At 37.4% G+C, this 12,605-nt stretch overlaps 1 long non-coding RNA gene across 1 annotated transcript in view; it reads right to left on the reverse strand.

The window, feature by feature from the left end:
- The window catches only part of LOC112423704 (uncharacterized), a 286,260-nt gene that overhangs the window by 166,257 nt on the left and 107,398 nt on the right, over positions 1–12,605 (reverse strand). The window lies entirely within an intron of this gene.

The following is a 12,605-nucleotide window of genomic DNA, read 5'->3' on the forward strand; positions in this document are numbered from 1 at the left end:
AATATCAAGTGAGAGATCACAGTAACTTTTCCTTCCATCTATTCTTCATTCTGTAGGGGCTTTTCTTTCTTAATCTTCTCCATCCCCCAAAAAAATTTTCAAATATGAATGCGTACTGAAAAATAATGTTATCCTTTCCTTATAAATACCACCTTCTTCCTTTTACGCTCCACTTTCTTCAAAGACTAATAAGCCTTACTGTCTTCTTGCCCAGCACAAGCCCCTCAACCCACTGCAATATGACTCTGGCTCCACCATCTCACCAAAACACAAACTCTTGCTAAAGTAGAAAATGACTTCCTAGTTGTCAAATCCAAAGGGTACAGTTCACCTAAGTTTAATATAATGTCTCTTTGCTTGTGATTTTCTCTGTCTTGGCTTCTAGATCACTAGTTCTGATTTCACTTCCTCATTGCTAAATTCTCCTTCTAAGCTCAAGTAGGCCATCCATAAGCATTTCTGTAAAAGACTGTGTTAGACACTGGGGACATAGAAATGAACAAGTTGCTTTCCCTACTACTAATTTCTCTTCCTCGAGATCATCTCTTAAACACTTGTGGTCCATGGGATTTTTCGGTCCTCAACCTCTTCTTATGCAATAGTCTCTTTAAAAGGAGCTTATCCAATTTCACTGGCTGCAGCCTCTACATGGATTTTTCTTATACCTGTATATCCAGGTCTCCTTTCTGCTGCTCTCCAGTCCTTGGTTTCCAATTACCAACTAAACATCTCTATCTGAATATCCCAAAGGCATATAAATGCCAATATTAAAAGCTGGATTCATTATCTTCTTTGCTAAAAACTTCCCTTATGCTCACACTAGAACCTTGTCCTCCACTCACTTTCTTTTTTCTGTTCCATCCAGCTGAATAGTGTGTTCCATTAATTCTATTAAAAATTATTTGACCAGGTGTGGTGGCTCATGCCTGTAATTCTACTGTTTTGGGAGACTGAAGTGGGAGGATCTCTTGAACCTAGGAGTTCAAAGCTTCAGAGAGCTACGACTGCATGACTGCACTCCAGCCTGCGTGAGAGAGCAAGACCTGGTCTCTAAAAAAAAAAAAAAAAAAAAAAAAAAAAAAAAAAAAAAAAAAAAACATTTTGTCCCTCCATTAAAAAGTGGGCAAAGAACATGAAACAGACACTTTTCAAAAGAAGACACAGAAGCAGCTGACAAACATAAAAGAATGCTCAACATCACTAATCATCAGAGAAATGCAAATTAAAACCACTATGAGATATCATTTTACACCATTCAGAATTGCTAGAAAAGTCAAAAAACAACAGATGTTGGTGCGGGTGCAGAGAAAAGGGAATGCTTATATATGGTTGGTGGGAATATAAATTGGAATAACCTCTATGGAAAAGAGTATGGAGATTTCTCAAAGGACTAAAATTAGAGCTACCCTTTGACTCAGCAATCCCACTACTGGGTATCTACCTAAAGGAGAAGAAATCTTAATACATATAAAAAAGACACCTGCAGTTGTATCTTTATAGCAGCACTATTTACAATAACAAAGTAACCTAACTATCCATCAACAATTTACTGGATAAAGAAAATGCCGTGCATATACACCATGGAATACTATACAGTCATTAAAAAATAATGAAATCATATCATTTGCAGCAACATGGAGACCAATACTCTAAGGGAAATAACTCGGAAGCAGAAAATCAAATACTGTGTGTTCTCACTTATAAGTGGAAGCTAAACAATGGATACACATGGACATAAAGATAGGAAGAATAAACACTGGGGACTCAAAAGGGGGAAGAGGTAGGAAAGGAGTGAAGGTTAAAAAATGACCTATTGGGTACAACATTCACTATTTTGGTGATAGGTACACTAGAATTCCTACCATTACAAAATATATCCACATCACAAACCAGCACATGTACCTCCAAACCTAAAATAAAATAAAATTTTAAGAATTGTTTTGATGTAAATTTCTACTATTAAAAAAAATTAAATTAAATAGCCTTCATCAGTTCTTTCTCTCTCCAGTCTCTCTCCTTGTAATCTTCTTCAAAACTTCTACCAAAGATTTTTTTTTCTGAAATGCAAATCTGTTCGTGACACTCTTTTACCCAAATTACCTCATGATTTCCTACAGCACAGAATGAATATTAAATTCCTTGGTAAATTGTTCTGTGTGCTCCATGAGCCCCCCGTCCCCTACAATCTACCCAATTCAGAATCATCTTTCATTTCTCCCTGAGACACTCCACAAACTGCAGATATGCCGAACTGCTTAGCGTTCCCCAAACATGAGTGGTTATCCACACACGGATGCCTCTGAACAGGGCACTCCTGCACAGCTCTTTTCAGAGAAGAAGGTCACTGAGGCTATTTGAACAACTCCAGAATTAAGTCCAGGAGCCTAGGCTTGAATAAAGTGCCAGAGAGTAAGAAACTGAAGGTGCAAAAGGGCACTCAGTTTATTTCTCCAAGAAGTTTTCCACGGGAAGAAAACCCTTGAGAAGTCAGGGTCACAGCCAGCCAGTTCTATGCATTAAACCAGAATAATGAAAGTGAGAAAATGTACCACAGAAAAAAGTCAGCCAATACTCCTTGTGATTGCCATGCTGAGCTGCTCTTTGAAGCCAGGCAGAGAATCAAATCTGGTTCTTAAAGGGCTCATGGTAGTCTGAAAATATACATCAAATCACATTCAATAATCAACAAAAAGAAAGCCTTTCTTAGTTGCTGCTATATTTTCAAATCTCTATTTAAATTAATAAATACACTTCTGGAGGAGGTTAACCATATGAGGCAATTTCTCTCTTTTGCTAACAGCCAAGATGAAAAAAATTATAAATTGCAGGCAAAACAAAAACTTGCACAAAAAAACTCACAATCCACATGTCAAGTAAACGAATATCTAATGTATGGCATGATTTTGAATAATTGGTAGCATGCATAGAAGAAAAACTATTTGAATTTGATTCCTATGGTATTCTCCCTTCAGCAGCATAAGTTTAGTGGTACACATTTATTCATAGTACTGGGCTCTCCAAGAAATAGCATTACTGAGCACTCTCTAAGTGCCGTGCATTGCTCTGAAGACATTAAAAGTACTCACATATTTAATGCTCATAACAACACTATCAGGTAGATATTATTTTATGGTCATTTTACATATAGAGAAATTGAGGCACACAGAAGTCATTTATCCAAAATTACGAAAGCCCAGCCAGAAAGTAGTGTAGTACAACTATCTGATCTTTGACAAACATGACAAAAACAAACAATGGGGAATGGACTCCCTATGCAATAAACGGTGCTGGGATAACTGGCTAGCCATATGCAGAAAATTGAAACTGGATTCCTGCCTTACACCATACGCAAAAATTAACTCAAGATGGGTTAAAGACTTAAATGTAAAACCCCAAACTATAAAAACCCTGGAAGACAACCTAGACAACACCTTTCAGGACGTGGGCACAGGAAAACATTTCACGACAAATATGCCAAAAGCGATTGCAACAAAAACAAAAATTGACAAATGGCATGAAATTAAACTAAAGAGCTTCTGCAAGCAAAAGAAACTATCAACAGAGTAAACAGACAACTTACAGAATAGGAGAAAAATTTGGCAAACTATGCATCTGACAAAGGTCTAATATCCATCATCCATAAGGAACTTAAATTACAAGAAAAAAACAAGCCCATTAAAAAGTGGCAAAGGACATGAACAGACACTTCTCAAAAGAAGACATACATGTGGCCAATAATCATATGAAAAAAAGCTCAATATAATTGATCATTAGAGAAATGCAAATCAAAACCACAATGAGATACCATCTCACACCAGTCAGAATTGTGATTATTAAAAAGTCAAAAATAGAGATGCTGGCAAGTTTGTGGAGAAAAAGGAATGCTTATACACTGTAGGTGGGAGTGTAAATTAGTTCAACCATTGTGGAAGACAGTATGGTGATTCCTCAACTACCTAAAGAAAGAAATATCACTTGACCAAAAAAATCTCGTTACTGGGTACATACCCAAAGGAATATAAATTGTTCTATTATAAAGACACAGGCATATGTATGTTCATTGCAGCAGTATTCACAATAGCAAAGACATGGAATCAACCTAAATGGCCATCAATGGTAGACTGGATAAAGAAAATGTGGTACGTATATACCATGGAATACTATGCAGTCATAAAATAGAATGAAATCATGTCCTTAACAGGGACATGGATGGAGCTTGAGGCCATTATCCTTAACAAACTAACACAGGAACAGAAAACCAAATACCACATGTTCCCACTTATAAATGGGAGCTAAATGATGAAAACACATGGACCCACAGGGAGGAACAACACACACTGGGGCCTATCGGAAGGTGGGGAATAGAAGGAGGGAGAGGATGAGGAAAAATAACTAATGGGTACTAGGTTTAATACCTAGGTGATGAAATAATCTGTACAACAAACCTCCATGACATATATTTACCTATGTAACAAACCTGCACATATGCCCCTGAACTTAAAAGTTTTTAAAAAACATAAAAAGAGATCCTCAAGTACATTAGTTAGAGTACCTAAAACTAAAATTGTTGAAAGCAGTTGTCCATGGAGAGTAGAACTCTGAATGAGAAAGGGAAGGTAAAGGATGATTTTAGTTTTTCCATATGTTATTTTCTTTGTTGTTTGCATTTTTCCCTTAAGGTTGAAAGCAATTTGAATGACTCTGAAATGATTAACTATTAATAAAGCAAGTTATAAAATGATACGCATACTCATATATGTATCTATAAGTGTGTGTAGACATATATATGTGTGTGTGATCCCATACACATGCACACACAAGATGGAGAGAAAAAACTGATATAGACAGCTAGATATATTGAAAGAGAGATGTTAATATTCACAATAATTATTGCTAGAGAGTGACATTAATTATTCTTCTTTAGGCTTTTATTTTCATTTTTCTTACAGTAAGTATGTACACTGTTTCATAATTAGAAATATATATGTATTTTTAAACAGCATTGTTGTGTTTATTCATTGTTCGGTGGGTGGAAATGTAAAGGATTATTTACCTTATTAAAAGGAATTTTTTCTGCTAAAAAAAATCAAGTTGTTTTTTAAACGTTTTATTTAACCTTCTAGAAGCTCCAGTTCTTCAGGAATCTAGACCTTTCTTTGACAAGCTCATCAGTGCCAAGACCTCTTAAAGTCAAAGAAAACTGTACTTGTCTGACAATTCTACTGCTACATAATATTCAAATATCATTCAGCCCTGTACAACTCAGATCTTATGGAAAAATCTACTTTTCACATTTGACCCTCTTATTAAGATATAAAGCCTATCGGGCTTAAATGCAGATTTTCAATACTACAAACAAAAAGTCTTTTCCAAGGTGGGCATGCTTACATTCACAGGACCTATCTGGCCTATGTGACAACTATCTATCATGAACCTTGACAATAAAATAAACACAGACGTTTAAGAAAATCCACATCAGCTGACACAATGTAAAATTTCCAGGGAAATAGAATGGATTTTACAGTAGCTAAAGAGCTCAATAAATCATTCAGCACAATCCTTCACCTTCAGGCGGATAAAACACCATTATTATCATATTACAGATAAATCAACTGAGACCCAGTGAGGGTTAGTGCCTTCCCCTAAGTCATAGAGATAATGTGTGAGAAAAGAGGAATTAAAACTCAAGCCATCTGCTTTCCCCTGAAAAAGCTTCTCCTGACACAATACACGGTGTCATTGGATAATGGTGAGAGAGACATGCCCGTGTCACTAACTCAGAGATGATCTTCTTACCGACTTTTGTCCAAGAGACTATTAACAACAAGGTCTATGCACAGTTCATCTCTCACCTGGATTCCCTGCGGCTTCTTCCTGAGACTTTCAGATAGTCCCAGTGCTAGTCGCTGCTTCTCCAGATGTTTTTTATTTCCCCCGAGTGGTTTTCTAGACTCACATTCACACCTCCTTTCTATTTATAGACCAGTGGCAGTGTCTTTGCCCCTGCTTCTAAACCTTTCACCAGAAAAGCCTGCACTCTCCTTACCCTCTCAGAATGTCTACTTGTTCACATAGGTGTATCATGTTACCCTCCAAATACATTTTCTCCTGTGTCCTCAGTTGTAAAACTTTATCATTCTCTTTGTTTGTGAATCTCAAGAGATTCTGTAACTCCTTACAGTGAACTCGAAAGCAGACAGCGAGTCACCCTTTCCTTCCTCTCTCAACACTTCTCTTTTTCCTTCATCCTTTGGTCCTGTGTAAATACTTGCATCCAACAGTATATTTGAGGGCAGCATGAACTGTGAGACCTATGTACAAAAACCCCAGTCACTTTTACTCACCCATTTAATAAATGTCTTTTAAGTGACCACTATATGTCAGACCCTGGTATTCATGTTCAGTATTTGAGAATGAATAAGGTCAGAGACACCGTCCCTGACCTTAAGCATCTCAGAGACTTGGGTGAAGACAATGGGAGGGCTAAGCTGTAAGGCACACGTACAGTTGGTCATACTACCATGCTCTATTACACTGCAGTACTGTACTCAATATATGTGAAAAGTGCTAAGGCAAAAGAGAGGAAAGCAGTATTAATTCCACATGACATTTGAGCCAGGTTTAGAAGGGTTACTACAAAATCATTCAGATGCAGGGCAAGAACCTTCTAAGGAAAAGGAAAAGAAGACTGGGATAAAAGAAGCCCAGTGAGAAGGGGGTATTATTATTATTTAGTTCAATTTGCCAAGGTAGCATATGACATCATGTACTAGATGGCAGTAAATAAACGCTGCTGTCTGCAATGGAGACGCAGCCTGAAGTTAAACCTGAGTAAACTTGGCTCCCTCTGTGAACTGTCACCCTTGAATAAACCAACACTGCCTGGCTCCTGTGGCATCTTTTATTTTAAGGACATTGGGAAGCTAATCATAAAGCAGTAGAAACAAAAGCTGTCTATATTCCCCTGCAAAAAAAAAAAAAAAAAAAAAAGTGTTCCTTTAGAGGAGATGTTGAGGCTAAGAAAACAAATAAAAGTTGTTCTGAAAGGAGAGGCAATTAAATTTTTGCCAAACATGACAGGAAGCTGAGAACTGAAGCAGACAGAGTAATGTCTATCTTTGGCACAGCAGACAGGCAGGAGAAGAGTATGTGTCTTTGATGGCAGACTTTATTTTAAAGGTGTTAACTGACATTTCGAAAGGACATGAAAACATGGAGACGAGAGAGCTCTTCAGGGCCCTGCTGTCTGGGCTGCAGAAGCTCCCAAGCGCCCCCAGGGTTTTCATTTTCCCAGACTAAGGCTAGCACAAGATAAGGTGCGGAAAAGAAAAGAAGAAAAATAAAACAAGTCTCTATCTTAAAGCAGCCACATGAATTCATATGATGAATTTAAGTCGAAAGTGTAGAGAAAGACAGTTCCTGGCTCCTGAAAGAAACTTGCAGAGCTATGCTCAGTTGTTACAGAAGGGCAGAGTTATGTCCATCATCTGACCACTCAACAAAGTGCATATATGTTTTAATAAAGAAGCCTGTGACAATAGCAGAACAGGAACAAAAGCTCATTTCTAAGGCAACTGGTTACTCGAGTATTGGGGAAAGCCCCCTTGTGGATTGCCCAAAGGCGCTCTTACAACTGAGCAGATGCTGGTAGTCAAGAACTGAGTGTACTGAGGCATCTCAATCTACAGCTCATTTCCCTTACCTCTCTCATTGCTTCCCTATCAGTCCTGCTCACTGAAGGCACAACCTACGTTTATTATCTCTTGATCCCCCTAAAGCATTTTATCCCACCAAAGAAGCTTAGATTTATTTGAATATTTCATACATCTTCATTGTGCTTTGTACTTCTTATAACCCAAATTTCTCCTATCCCAGGAGCAGTAGGTATTTCCCTAGATCTTTAAAGTGAGGGGAATAAGAGTTTCCTCCACATTTAGGATTCATATCATTGAGAAAGGAGAATAAAGGATAGAAACTGGAAAGGTTGGATAGCCAATAAGAGCGTGATTCAGAGGAATGATCTATTTCCAGTTCTATACTGACCAACGTTCACTTAAGCTCAACATAAGTAAATACAGAAGAGGAAGAAGAGATGAAACATACAGGAAAATATCATGGGTACCCACTCCACCCTTTTTGGCTTCTCACATTAGGATTCTTCACAAAATCTCAACCACCTAGCCTTTCCAACTCACCTTGATAGCAACTCACTGTCTTCTCCAACCAATGCTATCATTCAGGAATCTTTACCAAGTCCCCAATCTAGGTGAGATGTTACATTAGAGAATACAGAAATGAAGATACTGTGCTGGCTTAGCAAAAACAACATAGGAAGTACCAGGACAGGGGTAGCAGAAGGGGTTTCGGCAGGGAGTTCAGTTAAGTAAGACATCCAACAGAGCAAATTGATTCAAATTGGTAAGTTCTGAGGTCTCAGAGGTCAGTCAGGGAATCAGAAATAACTGTCCTTGTCAGTGTCAGAAGACTGACATGTGTGCAAATCCCAGGACAAAGGTTATTGCTTCTCTAAACCATTTTAGACTTCTTGCTGTCTATAAAGACCCAGGACCTGGGGAAATAAATATATCCAGAAAGTGGTTCTAGGCTTCCAGGTAAAGCCTGCTGCTAAGAGAATCAAGGAACAAACTACTAAATTACTCCAGAAACTCAGAAGCATGTGTTGTTATTTAAATGGCTAAAACAGAATTATACTTGGCTGTACACCAAAATAGCTCATGTTAGCCCTGACAACATTTCAAAAGGACAATAAAGTTAAGAAAAGAGAGGAAAAAAGGGAAAATTGAAATTTTTTATTAAGTGATTAATGTATACACAAAAGCTCAAGGAAAAACAAAAGTTTTGCAAAGATTACCAAAAAAGCTTTCTTAATTGTTTTCAGAAATGCAATCTAACCATGAGAAAAAATCTCCCTAATTTTCTGAGATGATTAAAGACAAGGCCTGTTTCTTAATTGCCTGGTTGCTAAACACATTAGGAAATGGATGGAGTTTCAAGATTGAGATGCTGGCCCAGTATTATCTTTTGTATTTCCACTTTGTTAAAAAAAAAAAAATAGAGTGACTCAGGAAAATAAGGAGCTGTTTGTTAGGAAGTAGAGTGGGAAAGAAATTACAGCTGAGAAAAAAGTGAATTTTTTTTTTAATGACAGATAAGGAATAATAGTTAAAAACCTAAATACCTGAAGATGGTTCTCCAAAACTAAACTGAAATAAAATAAAAACACATTTTCAATTTATTATTGGGGAATTGCTGCAAGAAGCAGATAGGAAATACTCTTTCCATTATTTTGCAAAGCACAGAGAGTGGTTTTCTAGGCAATTTCAGCCCTTTACAAAATGCCCAGAAGGCACAGATCTCTGCAGAAGAGGTCACACGCTCATAGGTTCAAGATAGAAAGCAGAGAGATTCAAGTCAATAGAAACATCAAATTAGTTTGCTGGTTATTGAGTGGAGAGGGCACTTTTATGCCCTGGCCTCCGAACTACTGCCTCAGCCACTCAGAGCAAGTCTGACATTAATCTAGAGGAAATATCAATTCAGTTAAAAAAAAAAAAAGAAAAAAGAAAAAATTCATAATGATCCAGATTGGCCATCTGTGCATCTTAATTTTCTGAAGCTAAAAACAAACAACTGAAAGAAGTGCCTGATATTTTGCAATATAATCTGAACTTTCATATATTAGAATAATTGTTTAGCTTTTTAGATGTTTGTGAACTTCTTTTTCTTTCCTTAGCTACTGATGGGTCAAAAAGTATTCATGTTATAAATGTGTATGAAGTGATTCTTACTTCTAAAATGAGATGGCACACAGAGAAGGGAGTCAACCAAATGACTTCTTTGGATCCTTCCAGTTCTGAATTGTTATGGTTTAATGGCATTCATAACTCTTACTTAAAATGATCTAACTTGAGAAAATAATACAAATATTAAACATTCAGCATTTATGAAACATGTATATTAGGTCCTTAAATGACTGTTAAATGAAAGAATGTTTTCTTGCAATAACTATATACAAAAGGAATATATATGTAGGAATTATATGTATTTACTCTACATATATATGAATTTCCGATATATAGGAATATAAAGGAAATTTTATATATATTCATATAATTCCTGTATTTTTCTAACTATAGGAAATATACACAGGCACAAATACATATAAATTTCATTTGTGTGTGCATATTTTTAAAATTCTATCATATCTCTGTATTTATTAGCTAACATTCATATGTAGAGAAAACTTTCCCTCATGAATTGGGCTATTTGGTTTGCCAGAACCATTTTTCCTACTAACAAGCAGACTATATGTATAATTCTTTCTCTTCAACTGCCAATTTTTAGGATAAGTTGACTTAATAGTCATTTTCAATGGTGGCAAATAATTTAAAATTTTTATTTTACTTTAAGTTCTGTGGTGCATGTGCAGAACATGCCAAGTTTGTTATGTAGGTATGTGTGTGCCATGTTGGTTTGCTGCACCTATCAACCTGTCACCTAGGTTTTAAGCCCCACATATATTTTGTGAACGTATATTTTGTGTTCTGGGGTGGGGAGTTTTGTAGATATCTATTAGATTCACTTGATCCAGAGCTAAGTTCAAGTCCTGAATATCCTTGTTAATTTTCTCTCTCATTGATCTGTCTAATATAGACAGTGGGGTGTTAAAGTCTCCCACTACTATTGCATGGGAGTCTAAGTCTCTTTGTAGGTCTCTAAGAACTTGTTTTATGAATCTGGGTGCTCCTGTCTTGGGTGCATATATATTTAGGATAGTTAGTTCTTGTTGAATTGGTCCCTTTACCATTGTGTAATGCTCTTCTTTGTCTTTTTTTTATCTTTGTAGGTTTAAAGTCTGTTTTGTCAGAGACTAGGATTGCAACCCCTGCTTTTTTTTTTGCTTCCCATTTTCTTGGTAAACTTTCTTCCATCCCTTTATTTTGAGCCTATATCTTTGCACGTGAGATGGGTCTCTTGAATACAGCACACCAGTGGGTCTTGACTCTATCCAATTTGCCAGTCTGTGTCTTTTAATTGGGGCATTTAGCCTATTTACATTTAAAGTTAATATTGTTTTGTGTGAATTTGATCCTCTCATCATGATGCTAGCTGGTTATTTTGCATGTTAGTTGATGCAGTTTCTTCAGAGTGTCACTGGTCTTCATATTTTGGTGTGTTTTTTGCAGTGGCTGGTATCAGTTTTTCCTTTCCATATTTAGTGCTTCTTGCAGTAGCTCTTGCAAGGCAGGTGTGGTGATGATGACATCCCTCAGCATTTGCTCATCTGGAAAGGATTTTATTTCTCCTTCACTTATGAAGCTTAGTTTGGCTGGATATGAAATTCTGAGTTGAAAATTCTTTATTCTTTTCTTTAAGCATGTTGAATATTTGCCCCCAGTCTCTTCTGGATTGTAGGGTTTCTGCTAAGTGATCTGCTGTTAGTCTGATGGGCTTCCCTTTGTAGGTGACGTGGCCTTACTCTCTGGCTGCCCTTAACATTTTTTCCTTCATATTGACCTTGGAGAATCTGATGATCATGTGTCTCGGGGTTGACCTTCTTGTGGAGTATCTTACTGGTATTCTTTGTATTTCCCAAATTTGGATGTTGGCCTGTCTTCCTAGTTTGGGATAGCTCTCCTGGACAATATCCTTAAGTGTGTTTTCCAGCTTGGTTTCATTCTCCCCACCTCTTTCAGGTACTCCAATCAATCATAAGTTCAATCTTTTTACATAGTCCCATGTTTCTCAGAGGTATTGTCCATTCTTTTTCATTCCCTTTAATCTTATCTGCATACTTTATTTCAACAAGATGGTCTTCAGTCTCTGATATTCTTTCTTCCACTTGATCTATTTGGCTATTGATACTTGCGCATGCTTCCTGAAGTTCTTGTGCTGTGTTTTTCAGCTCCATTGGGTCATTTATGTTCCTCTCTAAACTGGTTATTCTAGCTAGCAGCTCTTGTAACATTTTATCAAGGTTCTTAGCTTCTTTGCATTGGGTCAGAACATGCTCCTTTACCTCAGTGGAGTTTGTTATTACCCACCTTCTGAAGCCTATTTCTGTGAGTTCATCCATCTCATCCTCCATCCATTTCTGCACCCTTGCTGGAACAGTGTTGCAATAATTTGGAGGAGAAGGGGCACTCTGGCCTTTTGGAGTTTCAGCGGATTTTGTTGATTCTTTCTCATCTTCATGAGTTTGTCTAGTTTTGATCTTTGAGGCCACCGACACTTGAATGAGGTTTTTGTGGGGACTTTTTTTGTTGTGCTGATTTTGTTGCTTTCTGTTTGCTCATTTGTTTTTTCAATAGTCAAGTCTGTCTTCTGCAGGGCTGCTGTGGTTTGCTGGGGGTTCACTTCAGGCCCTATTCATCTGGTTCACTCCCATGCCTGGAGATGTCACTTGAGGAGACTGGAGAACAGCAAAGATAGGTGGCTGTTCCTTCCTCTGGGATCTCTGACCTCGAGGGGCACCGACCTGATGCCAGTAGGAATGCTCCTGTATATGGTGTCTGACAATCCCTGTTGGGGAGTCTCACCCAGTTGGGTGACACAGGAAGCAGGACCAGTTTAATGAAGCTCTT

This window comes from Macaca nemestrina, chromosome 13 (assembly GCF_043159975.1).
Source record: "Macaca nemestrina isolate mMacNem1 chromosome 13, mMacNem.hap1, whole genome shotgun sequence".
In the NCBI taxonomy this organism is placed as follows: domain Eukaryota; kingdom Metazoa; phylum Chordata; class Mammalia; order Primates; family Cercopithecidae; genus Macaca; species Macaca nemestrina.